The 13,064-nt window shown below is 46.7% G+C and overlaps 1 protein-coding gene across 1 annotated transcript in view; it reads right to left on the bottom strand.

The window, feature by feature from the left end:
- The window catches only part of LOC126243780 (uncharacterized), a 69,124-nt gene extending 56,939 nt beyond the window's left edge, over positions 1 to 12,185 (bottom strand). The window contains exon 1 of the mRNA XM_049948187.1: positions 12,042 to 12,185. The gene's annotated coding sequence lies outside the window, so the exon portion shown is untranslated. The remainder of the gene's footprint in view (positions 1 to 12,041) is intronic.
- Positions 12,186 to 13,064: the final 879 nt, after the last annotated feature.

Here is a 13,064-nt window from a genome sequence, read left to right as displayed (position 1 = left end):
ACCCAGATTATTTCACATTCGCATTCGCTAATAACTTCACTGGATATTATTGAATTCTTTACTGCTATAAATACTCCTCCACCATTGGCGTTTATCCTATCCTTGCGGTATATATTCCATTCTGTGTCTAGGATTTCGTTACTGTTCACTTCCGGTTTTAACCAACTTTCCGTTCCTAATACTATATGCGCACTATTTCCTTCAATAAGAGATACTAATTCAGGAACCTTGCCCTGGATACTCCTGCAGTTTACCAATATTACGTTAACTTTTCCTGTTTTTGGTCTCTGAGGACGGACGTTCTTTATCAACGATGATAATGTTCTCTCTGGTAAGCCGTCAGGTATTTTATCGTTTCGCCCAAGGGGGGGTCCCTCTAACCTAAAAAACCCCCGTGTGCACGCCACACGTACTCTGCTACCCTAGTAGCTGCTTCCGGTGTGTAGTGCACGCCTGACCTGTCTAGGGGGGCCCTACAGTTCTCCACCCAATAACGGAGGTCGATGAATTTGCAACCATTATAGTCGCAGAGTCGTCTGAGCCTCTGGTTTAGACCCTCCACACGGCTCCAAACCAGAGGACCGCGATCGACTCTGGGCACTGTGCTGCAGATATTAAGCTCAGCTTGCACTCCGCGTGCGATGCTGGTTGTCTTCACCAAATCAGCCAGCCGCCGGAAGGAACCAAGGATGGCCTCAGAACCCAAGCGGCAGGCGTCATTCGTTCCGACATGTGCTACTATCTGCAGCCGGTCACACCCAGTGCGTTCAATAGCTGCCGGAAGGGCCTCCTCCACATTACGGACGAGACCCCCCGGCAAGCACACCGAGTGCACACTGGCATTCTTCCCCGACCTACCCGCTATTTTCCTGAGGGGCTCCATAACCCGCCTAACGTTGGAGCTCCCTATAACTAATAGGCCCGCCCTCTGTGACTGTCGGGACCTTGCCGGAGAATCGGCCACTGGCCCAACAGGCGAGGCATCCTGTGGTGGCTCGGAAACGATGTCATCACCACTAGGAAGCACCCCGTACCTGTTGGAAAGGGGTAAGGCAGCTGCCACGCGGCCAGATCCCACCTTCGCCTTTCGGCCAGGCACGCGCGAGCCCACCACTGTCCGCCATTCACCCTGGAGTGATGGCTGACCGGTAAGATGCTCACTGCCGGAAGACGCAGCGACATCAGGGGTTCCATGTGATTCCAAGGCCACCGAAGTAGGCATAGGTCTCACCACAGTTGCCCCAACGCCACTACGAGCCGACGCCTGCGCCTCGAGCTCGATGAGCCTAACAGACAAAGCCTCCACCTGTCCCCGGAGAGTGGCCAATTCTCCTTGCGTCCGCTCACAACAACCACAGTCCCTACACATGACTGTGTTTACCCTACTCTATACGGTGACAAATTCCCAAGATAATCTTCTGATGAGCTACTCTGATAATCAAGAAACACTCACTGAAATACGAGACGCGAAAACTACGCTAGGTTTTCCCAGAAAAACTATTTAAAAGCTAAGCGCAGCAAATAAGTACAAAAACGCTTTATACAAACAGTACTCGCTGCTGCAGTGCTCTCGCTCTGGCTGTCACAAGACAACTGCTGATTCAAGTGACTAGTGGCTAACGGCCGCGAAACAAACAAAAGACGGTTTTAGGGCGCTTTCTGTTCTAAACGATCAAGAAAACACTAAGTAATCTAACACGAAAACTACGTAAAGTTTTATCAAGAACTGTTGGTTACTATGCAGAGCAGATAAACACTAATAGAATCCCTTCCTTAGTGGAAGGTCGTAAACAAAATGCAAAATAAACGCTTTATACAAACAGTACTCGCTGCTGCTGGTGCTCTCGCTCTGGCTGTCACAAGACAACTGCTGATTCAAGTGACTAGTGGCTAACGGCCCCGAAACAAACAAAAGACGGTTTTAGGGCGCTTTCTGTTCTAAACGATCAAGAAAACACTAAGTAATCTAACACGAAAACTACGTAAAGTTTTATCAAGAACTGTTGGTTACTATGCAGAGCAGATAAACACTAATAGAATCCCTTCCTTAGTGGAAGGTCGTAAACAAAATGCAAAATAAACGCTTTATACAAACAGTACTCGCTGCTGCTGGTGCTCTCGCTCTGGCTGTCACAAGACAACTGCTGATTCAAGTGACTAGTGGCTAACGGCCGCGAAACAAACAAAAGACGGTTTTAGGGCGCTTTCTGTTCTAAACGATCAAGAAAACACTAAGTAATCTAACACGAAAACTACGTAAAGTTTTATCAAGAACTGTTGGTTACTATGCAGAGCAGATAAACACTAATAGAATCCCTTCCTTAGTGGAAGGTCGTAAACAAAATGCAAAATAAACGCTTTATACAAACAGTACTCGCTGCTGCTGGTGCTCTCGCTCTGGCTGTCACAAGACGCGATACAACCCTCATATACAGGGTGGTCCACTGATAGTGACCGCGCCAAATATCTCACGAAACAAGCATCAAACGAAAAAAGTACAAAGAACGAAACTCGTCTAGCTTGAAGGGGGAAACCAGATGGCTCTATGGTTGGCCCGCTAGACGGCGCTGCCATAGGTCAAACGGATATCAACTGCGTTTTTTTAAAATAGGAACCCCCATTTTTTATTACATATACGTGTAGTACGTAAAGAAATGTGAATGTTTTAGTTGGACCACTTTTTTCGCTTTGTGACAGATGGCGCTGTAATAGCCACAAACGTATAAGTAAGTGGTATCACATAACATTCTGCCAGTGTGGACGGTATTCGCTTCGTGATACATTACCCGTGTTAAAATGGACCGTTTACCAATTGCGGAAAATGTAGATATCGTGTTGTGTATGGCTATTGTGATCAAAATGCCCAACGGGCGTGTGCTGTGTATGCTGCTCAGTATCCTGGACGACATCATCCAAGTGCCCGGACCGTTCGCCGGATAGTTACGTTGTTTAAGAAAACAGGAAGTGTTCAGCCACATGAGAAATGTCAACCACGACCTGCAACAAATGATGATGCCCAAGTAGGTGTTTTAGCTGCTGTCTCGGCTAATCCGCACATCAGTAGCAGACAAATTGCGCGAGAAACGGAAATCTCGAAAACTTCGGTGTTGACAATGCTACATCAACATCGATTGCACCCGTACCGTATTTCTACACACCAGGAATTGCGTGGCGACGACTGTGAAAGTCTTGTACAGTTCTGCCGCTGGGCACAAGAGAAATTACGGGACGATGAAAGATACACTCCTGGAAATGGAAAAAAGAACACATTGACACCGGTGTGTCAGACCCACCATACTTGCTCCGGACACTGCGAGAGGGCTGTACAAGCAATGATCACACGCACGGCACAGCGAACACACCAGGAACCGCGGTGTTGGCCGTCGAATGGCGCTAGCTGCGCAGCATTTGTGCACCGCCGCCGTCAGTGTCAGCCAGTTTGCCGTGGCATACGGAGCTCCATCGCAGTCTTTAACACTGGTAGCATGCCGCGACAGCGTGGACGTGAACCGTATGTGCAGTTGACGGACTTTGAGCGAGGGCATATAGTGGGCATGCGGGAGACCGGGTGGACGTACCGCCGAATTGCTCAACACGTGGGGCGTGAGGTCTCCACAGTACATCGATGTTGTCGCCAGTGGTCGGCGGAAGGTGCACGTGCCCGTCGACCTGGGACCGGACCGCAGCGACGCACGGATGCACGCCAAGACCGTAGGATCCTACGCAGTGCCGTAGGGGACCGCACCGCCACTTCCCAGCAAATTAGGGACACTGTTGCTCCTGGGGTATCGGCGAGGACCATTCGCAACCGTCTCCATGAAGCTGGGCTACGGTCCCGCACACCGTTAGGCCGTCTTCCGCTCACGCCCCAACATCGTGCAGCCCGCCTCCAGTGGTGTCGCGACAGGCGTGAATGGAGGGACGAATGGAGACGTGTCGTCTTCAGCGATGAGAGTCGCTTCTGCCTTGGTGCCAATGATGGTCGTATGCGTGTTTGGCGCCGTGCAGGTGAGCGCCACAATCAGGACTGCATACGACCGAGGCACACAGGGCCAACACCCGGCATCATGGTGTGGGGAGCGATCTCCTACACTGGCCGTACACCACTGGTGATCGTCGATGGGACACTGAATAGTGCACGGTACATCCAAACCGTCATCGAACCCATCGTTCTACCATTCCTAGACCAGCAAGGGAACTTGCTGTTCCAACAGGACAATACACGTCCGCATGTATCCCGTGCCACCCAACGTGCTCTAGAAGGTGTAAGTCAACTACCCTGGCCAGCAAGATCTCCGGATCTGTCCCCCATTGAGCATGTTTGGGACTGGATGAAGCGTCGTCTCACGCGGTCTGCACGTCCAGCACGAACGCTGGTCCAACTGAGGCGCCAGGTGGAAATGGCATGGCAAGCCGTTCCACAGGACTACATCCAGCATCTCTACGATCGTCTCCATGGGAGAATAGCAGCCTGCATTGCTGCGAAAGGTGGATATACACTGTACTAGTGCCGACATTGTGCATGCTCTGTTGCCTGTGTCTATGTGCCTGTGGTTCTGTCAGTGTGATCATGTGATGTATCTGACCCCAGGAATGTGTCAATAAAGTTTCCCCTTCCTGGGACAATGAATTCACGGTGTTCTTATTTCAATTTCCAGGAGTGTATTTGCAAGCGTTCTATTTAGCGACGAAGCGTCATTCACCAATAGCGCTTACTTAAACCGACATAATATGCACTATTGGGCAACGAAAAATCCACGATGGCTGCGACAAATAGAACATCAGCGACCTTGGCGGGTTAATGTATGGTGCGGCATTATGGGAGGAAGGATAACTTCTGACCCATTATACCGATGGCGTTCTAAATGGTGCAATGTATGCTGATTTCCTACGTAATGTTCTACCGATGTTACTACAAGATGTTTCACTACATGACAGAATGGCGATATACTTCCAACATGATGAATGTCGGGCAGATATCTCGCGTGCGGTTGAAGTGGTATTGAATAGCATATTTCATGACAGGTGGATTGGTCGTCGAAGCACCATACCATGGCCCGCACGTTCACCGGATCTGACGTCCCCGATTTCTTTCTGTGGGGAAAGGTGAAGGATATTTGCCATCGTGATCCACCGACAACGGCTGACAACATGTGTCAACGCATTGTCAATGCATGTGCGAACATTACGGCAGGTGAACTACTCGCTGTTGAGAGGAATGTCGTTACACGTATTGCCAAATGCACTGAGGTTGACGGACATGATTTGAGCATTTATTGCATTAATGTGGTATTCACAAATAATCACGCTGTAACAGCATGCGTTCTCAGAAATGATAAGTTTACAAAGGTACATGTATCACATTGTAACAACCGAAATAAAATGTTCAAACGTACCTGCGTTCTGCAATTTAATTTAAAAAACCTACCTGTTACGAACTGCTCGTCTAAAATTGTGAGACATATGTTTGTGACAATTACAGCGCCACCTATCACAAAGCGAAAAAAGTGGTCCATCTAAAACATTCATATTTCGTTACGTACTACACTAATATGTAATTAAAAATGGGGGTTCCTATTTAAAAAAACACAGTTGATATCAGTTTGACCTATGGCAGCGCCATCTAGCGGGCCAACCATAGCGCCAACTGGTTTCCCCCTTCAAGTTAGACGAATTTCGTTCTTTGTAGTTTTTTCGTTTGATGCTTATTCCGTGAGATATTTGGCCCGGTCACTATCAATGGACCACCCTGTATATGGCCATATCCTGTCCCATGCCTTTTGTCACATTGTAGCAGTATAACAAGTTCCCCCGTCAGAAGGCGCAGTATACTGGGTGTTCCAGGAGGAACGATCAATATTCTGCGATATGCCTGGAACGATAGATCCTAGGAACGTCTAGTAAACGTGGGCTCTAAAATGCTTAACTGAAGACCTCTGAGTACTTCTTTATCTTCGATACTGTGAAGCAAGCTCTTTGTTTTCCATACCTTGGGAGAAGGTAGTACGGACCAAAATAAGAAAAATTTTTCTGTTAAAAATGAGTACTAAAATGAATACCTTAAGAGTTATGAGCACTTGTTGCTACAAGAGATAAGTTTCACATCAGACGAACAAGTGTCTATAGCTCTCAAGGTTGCTTGGTTGGTTCGTGGGAGGGGACCAAACTGTGAGGTCAGCGGTCCGAGCGGAATAAGGAAGGATGGGGAAGGAAGTAGGCCGTGCACTATCAAGGGAACCCTCCCGGCATTTGCCTGAAGCGATTTTGGGAAATCACAGAAAACCTAAATCCGGATGGCCGGACGCGGGTTTGAACCGTCGCCTTCCCGAATGCGAGTCCAGTGTGCTAACCACTGCGCCACCTCGCTCGGTAGATTTCAAGCTATGCACTTTAGGGCGCATGTTTATAGGACATTTTTTTTCTTGTTTTGGTCGGTACTACCTTATCTCAAGATATGGAAAGCAGAAGCAGCTTGTAGTAGAAGAGAATTGTTTCAAAGTATAGAACATGGATAACTGCTTATAACTGTAAAGGTACGCATTTTAGAGCCCATGTGTGTCAGAATTTCGCTTCGGATGATCACTCCCGTCATATCCGTGTCCTCTTGGAACAAATGGTTCAAATGGCTCTGAGCACTATGGGACTTAACATCTGAGGTCATCAGTCCCCTAGAACTTAGAACTACTTAAACCTAACTGACGTAAGGACATCACACACATGCATGCCCGAGGCAGCATTCGAACCTGCCACCGTAGCGGTCGCGCGGTTCCAGACTGTAGCGCCTAGAACCGCTCGACCACTCCAGCCGGCCTCTTGGAACACCCTGTGCATGTATATGAAGTGTGCACCTACCGGAATTAGATCTGGGGTGCTTGTTTATCTCGGGAAAATCTCTGTCTGGCCAGGGATCTGATTCTAAGTGCGGTTCGTCACACAGTTTTAAACCGTTTAAGAATGAAAGCAATAAATAAGACAGTAAAGTCTCAAGCTCAGATTAAGTGAATTCTCCATCGGTTCGTGACACGACGTGCTAATTCTGGCAACATTAGGAAGGAAACACTTTCCTGATGTTCCGTAAATACTCTATTGTCAGTTTCCTCACAAACCGGCTTTCAGGTTCGTAGTCCATCGTTAAATGCCAACTTAATATCGGTAGAATAGGTAAAATGACGTGCAATTTGCGCAAATAGACATTCATAAAACGGAGTGATAGAGAAGTTTGCAAAGAAAAATTTGCTTTCTTACATGGATCTTGATACTTTTAACAAAATATAAAAAATAAACTGTAATCTAAATTTGCATAATTTTAACTTCATTTAATAGAGGGGAAAAAAGAAGTGTGTTCGATCACTTAAAACTAAGGTGTCATTCTTTTTCAAGTGTTTACTGCTTTCAAAGATTTCCAGTAATGTCAATTCCTTACTTTTCTCAATAGTATGGGAAACGTCACAACCTACATCGAATGGACGGCTTTCTGTTAAAAGATATTCTATACAAGGCTGAGTCTCTCTAGTCTCCAGATTTTCTCGTTTTCCGATAGCCTAATTCATTCCGCTCTTTCTCAGTGAACCAACGAATATACTGTATACTCTTCCACAGCGCTCGGAGGTAGTTTATACACACCACTTTCCACCGAAATTTTAATTGTGTTTTCGCTGTTGAATAATAATTTAACTATGCTCGTCCTTGGTTGCAAGACTAACTTCTTCGCAAGGTTGCCTGAAACTTTTTTAACATATAAGATAGTGCTCCAGTTTTTTGTAGCTACTGTCACATTTTCGTCGGGCATGGTGGTTGCCCTCATATTAGTTTCATTATCCGAATCAGACTGTCTAACCGAATTACAGACGTTCGTACTTAACCGATTCCAGAATGGTAACACAGTGTTATATAGAAAAGAAAGGTGCGTAAAATTACACCACTTCTATCTGCTGGCCAACAGGAACCAGTCATTAGTTTTAAAAACTGGTGCATTGTCCCGTATTCTAGTAAAAGTTCAGGTACCCGTGCAAAACAGCTAGACTTTTAACTGTAGACCTGCGTTTACAATAACAACAGCATAGCTTAAGTATTGTTCAGCAGTCAAGACACAAGGCATCTTTTGATGCTGATCATTTAATGACGGCTGTGACAGTTACGTTATCAGAACATGAAAGAAGCTGGAGTCGAGAGAAGACAGGTTCAACTTTTGCCGGACGTCTTTTATCTGAAAACCACTCATCAGATGTCAGTTGTAAGGCTTTGCTTAACTGACAAGAAAAGCAGGAAGACAACTCCACCGGAAATATTTGATATCAATAAACATATGACAAAGAATGTCAGTTTTGTTATGAACGGAGAAACACAATTTCCTTCTTCCTCTCTATTAAGCCAGGTTTCTACTACGAAAATTTAGATTACAATAGTAAATACAGTTTTTCATTTTTTGTTACATGTGCCCGCATCTCGTGGTCGTGCGGTAGCGTTCTCGCTTCCCACGCCCGGGTTCCCGGGTTCGATTCCCGGCGGGGTCAGGGATTTTCTCTGCCTCGTGATGGCTGGGTGTTGTGTGCTGTCCTTAGGTTAGTTAGGTTTAAGTAGTTCTAAGTTCTAGGGGACTTATGACCACAGCAGTTGAGTCCCATAGTGCTCAGAGCCATTTTTTTGTTACATGTAATACTATCCGTATAATATTTCGTCTGTAAACCTCATTACCTCATCATTTTATGTATCTACAGTATGTGTGTCTTATTTCTGACGGACACACGAAATGTGGGAGAGAGTGTCACAAAAATGACACAGGATTTGGGCTGGAAATCGTTAAAAGAAAAGCGTTTTTCGCTGCGACGGAATCTTCTCACGAAATTCCAAACACCAACTTTCTCCTCCGAATGTGAAAATATTTTGTTGCCACCGACCTGCATACGGAGGAACGATCACCATGATGAAATAAGGGATATCAGAGCTCGTGCTGAAAGATATAGGTGTTCATTCTTTCCGCGCGCTATACGAGATTAGAATAATAGAGAATTGTGAAGGTGGTTCCATGAACCCTCTGCCAGGCACTTAAATATGTTTTGCAGAGTATCCATGTAGATGTAGATTATATCTATGGTCTTGACATTCTGTTGCCACCTGATGAAGTTCTAAGAAGCCGAGAGCCGCTTTGTTATGAAACATCACGCATTGGACAAGTATGTGCCGAAAAAGTGGGTTACGGACGGAAAAGACACACCGTGGATTAACAGCGCAATTCGGAGAATGCCCAGAAAGGAAAGGCAGTTGCACTCGCGGTACAAGAAAGATCGGGAGAATGAAGTCAGGCAAAAGTTAGTAGAGATTCGTGCTGCTATAAAAAGAGCGATGCGCGAAGCATTCAACCACTACCACCGTCATACCTTAGCAAAAGATCTTGCTGAAAACCCAAGGAAATTCTGGTCTTACGTAAAATCGGTGAGCTGGTCGAAGGCTTCCATCCAGTCACTCACTGATCAGTCTGGCCTGGCAACGGAAGACAGCAAAACGAAAGCTGAAATTTTAAATTTAGCATTTGAGAAATCTTTCACGCAGGAGGATCGTACAAACATAGCGCCGTTTGAGTCTCGTACAGATTCCCGTATGGAGGACATAATGATAGACATCCCTGGGGTTATGAAGCAGCTGAATGGGTTGAAAATAAATAAATCGCCAGGTCCTGATGGGGTTCCAATTCGGTTTTACAGAGAGTACTCTACTGCATTGGCTCCTTACTTAGCTTGCATTTATCGCGAATCTCTTGCCCAACGTAAAGTCCTCAGCGACTGGAAAAAAGCGCAGGTGACGACTGTATATAAGAAGGGTAGAAGGACGGATCCTCAAAATTACAGACCAATATCCTTAACATCGGTTTGTTGCAGGATTCTCGAACATATTCTCAGTTCGAATATAATGAATTTCCTTGAGATAGAGAAGTTGCTGTCCATGCATCAGCACGGCTTTAGAAAGCATCGCTCCTGCGAAACGCAACTCCCGCTTTTTTCACATGATATCCTGCGAACCATGGTTGAAGGGTATCAGACGGATGTGATATTCCTTGACTTCCGGAAAGCGTTTGACTCGGTGCCCCACTGCAGACTCCTAACTAATGTACGAGCATATGGGATTGGTTCCCAAATATGTGAGTGGCTCGAAGACTTCTTACGTAATAGAACCCAGTACGTTGTCCTCGATGGTGAGTGTTCATCGGAGGTGAGGGTTTCATCTGGAGTGCCCCATGGAAGTGTGGTAGGTCCGCTGTTGTTTTCTATCTACATAAATGATCTTTTGGGTAGGGTGGATAGCAATGTGCGGCTGATTGCTGATGATGCTGTGGTGTACGGGAAGGTGTCGTCGTTGAGTGACTGTAGGAGGATACAAGATGACTTGGACTGGATTTGTGATTGGTGTAAAGAATGGCAGCTAACTCTAAATATAGGTAAATGTAAATTAATGCAGATGAATAGGAAAAAGAATCCCGTAATGTTTGAATACTCCATTAGTAGTGTAGCGCTTGACACAGCCACGTCGATTAAATATTTGGGCGTAACATTGCAGAGCGATATGAAGTGGGACAAGCATGTATTGGCAGTTGTGGGGAAGGCGGATAGTCGTCTTCGGTCATTGGTAGAATTTTGGGAAGATGTGGTACATCTGTAAAGGAGACCGCTTATAAAACACTAATACGACCTATTCTGTACTGCTCGAGCGTTTGGGATCCCTATCAGGTCGGATTGAGGGAGGACATAGAAGTAATTCAGAGGCGGGCTGCTAGGTTTGTTACGGGTAGGTTTGATCATCATGCGAGTGTTACGGAAATGCTTCAGGAACTCGGGTGGGAGTCTCTAGAGGAAAGGAGGCTTTCTTGTCGTGAGCGCTACTGAGGAAATTTAGAGAACCAGCATGAGATTTTCACTCTGCAGCGGAGTGTGCGCTGATATGAAACTTCCTGGCAGATTAAAACTGTGTGCCGGACCGAGACTCGAACTCGGGACCTTTGCCTTTCGCGGGCAAGTGCTCTACCAACTTTTTTAATTTTTTTTTTGTCTCATTTTGTTCTAGATTGTTCGTCGTTGAATTTGTTCGTGGCGGACGTCCGATGACACCTGTTCAGGTAGATCGTTGATTCGTTCACTCAGTTTTTTTGTTACAGAGGGTAGCTAAACCCTCTGACCGAACACGCTGAGCTACCGTGCCGGCAATTCTACCAACTGAGCTACCCAGGCACGACTCACGACCCGTTCTCACAGATTTACTTCTGCCAGTACCTCGTCTCCTAACTTCAAAACTTTACAGAAGCTCTCCTGCGAAACTTGCAGAACTAGCACTCCTGAAAGAAAGGATATTGCGGAGACATGGCTTAGCCATAGCCTAGGGGATGTTTCCAGAATGAGATTTTCACTCTGCAGCGGAGTGTGCGCTGATGTGAAACTTCCTGGCAGATTAAAACTGTGTGCCGGACCGAGACTCGAACTCGGGACCTTTGCCTTTCGCGGGCAAGTGCTCTACCAACTGAGCTACCCAAGCACGACTCATGCCCCGTCCTCACAGCTTTACTTCTGCCAGTACCTCGTCTCCCACCTTCCAAACTCTACAGAAGCTCTCCTGCGGAACTTGCAGAACTAGCAGTCCTGAAAATATCCTTTCTTCAGCTCAGCTCAGTTGGTAGAGCACTTGCCCGCGAAAGGCAAAGGTCCCGAGTTCGAGTCTCGGTCCGGCACACAGTTTTAGTCTGCCAGGAAGTTTCATTAGAGAAGCAGCATTTGTGGCTGACTGCAGTACAATTTTACTGCCGCCAACTTACATTTCGCGGAAAGACCACAAAGGTAAGATAAGAGAGATCAGGGCTTGTACAGAGGCATATAGGCAGTCATTTTTCCCTCGTTCTGTTTGGGAGTGGAACAGGGAGAGAAGATGCTAGTTGTAGTACGAGGTACCCTCCGCCACGCACAGTGGATTGCGGAGTACGTATGTAGATGTAGGTAGAAACATATAACGTTTGCAGAGTTTAAGGAATCGTTTGCTTCTTAATCTAAAGTTAGACTTACTTGACTACAGCAAATCATCTATTACGCAAGCAGCAGTCGCCGGCGCGACCGTTCGCGGCACGAACAGCTGCGACCCTCCAGCTGCTGGAATTCTACGCGTCCAACGGCTCATGGCTGCAACAGACACCCTGCGGCCCAGGACTGAACGGCCGCGCACTGACCTAAGCCGCCAGCGGCAGCTGGTACGGGCTATCTCCGACGCTCCCCCCTCCCGCCACCCCTCTCATCACCAACGAGCAGCCGTGCCAAATCTGGCGAAAACATCGATCACTGCAGCCGCGTTAACCCGCCTCACCGTACCGGCGGTTCTCCCGCAATACGACGCGCACCGATGCGTTTTCAGGATTCCGTTACGTACCTGCGACCGAAAATACTGCATGGCTTCATCACCACTTCAAACATGTCTCACATGTAATTAATCCACTAGTGTGTGTGTGTGCGTGTGCGCGCGCGCGCGCGCGTGTGTGTGTGTGTGTGTGTGTGTGTGTGTGTGTGTGTGTGTGTGTGTAGTTTGTGAAGTGTTACGAAACGATGTGTGTATAGTGTGTGCAGTGACCGACAGTGAAATATGATTGAACAATGTGGCATTGCATTGTTTAATACGTTATTTTTTAAAAAAAATGTATTATATACCAGGAGTAAATCTAATGGTTGTCTCTAACTATACTACTGGCCATTTAAATTGCTACACCAAGAACAAATGCAGTTGATAAACGGGTATTCATTGGACAAATATAATATACTAGAACTGACATGTGATTACGTTTTCGCGCAATTTGGGTGCATAGATCCTGAGAAATCAGTACCCGGAACAACCACCTATGGCCGTACTGAAAGTTTACCGTCTAACCTCCTTGCCTAGGAACGCCAGATGAAAGTTGATGTCGTCAAGCCCTGAATGAAAATTGCGCAACGGGTAACTGGGGAGTGGAGCTTGAGAGCGCTACCTAGAGAGCGTGCCCTTTCTGTACGGTACTAGGCAAGGGGCTGGAGGGGTCACACGCTGATGTGTGGGTCCCTGCA

This window comes from Schistocerca nitens, chromosome 1 (genome assembly GCF_023898315.1).
Source record: "Schistocerca nitens isolate TAMUIC-IGC-003100 chromosome 1, iqSchNite1.1, whole genome shotgun sequence".
NCBI classification, from domain to species: Eukaryota; Metazoa; Arthropoda; class Insecta; order Orthoptera; family Acrididae; genus Schistocerca; species Schistocerca nitens.
Note: the sequence above shows the minus strand (reverse complement) of the source record. Positions and strands in the feature narration are given on the sequence as shown.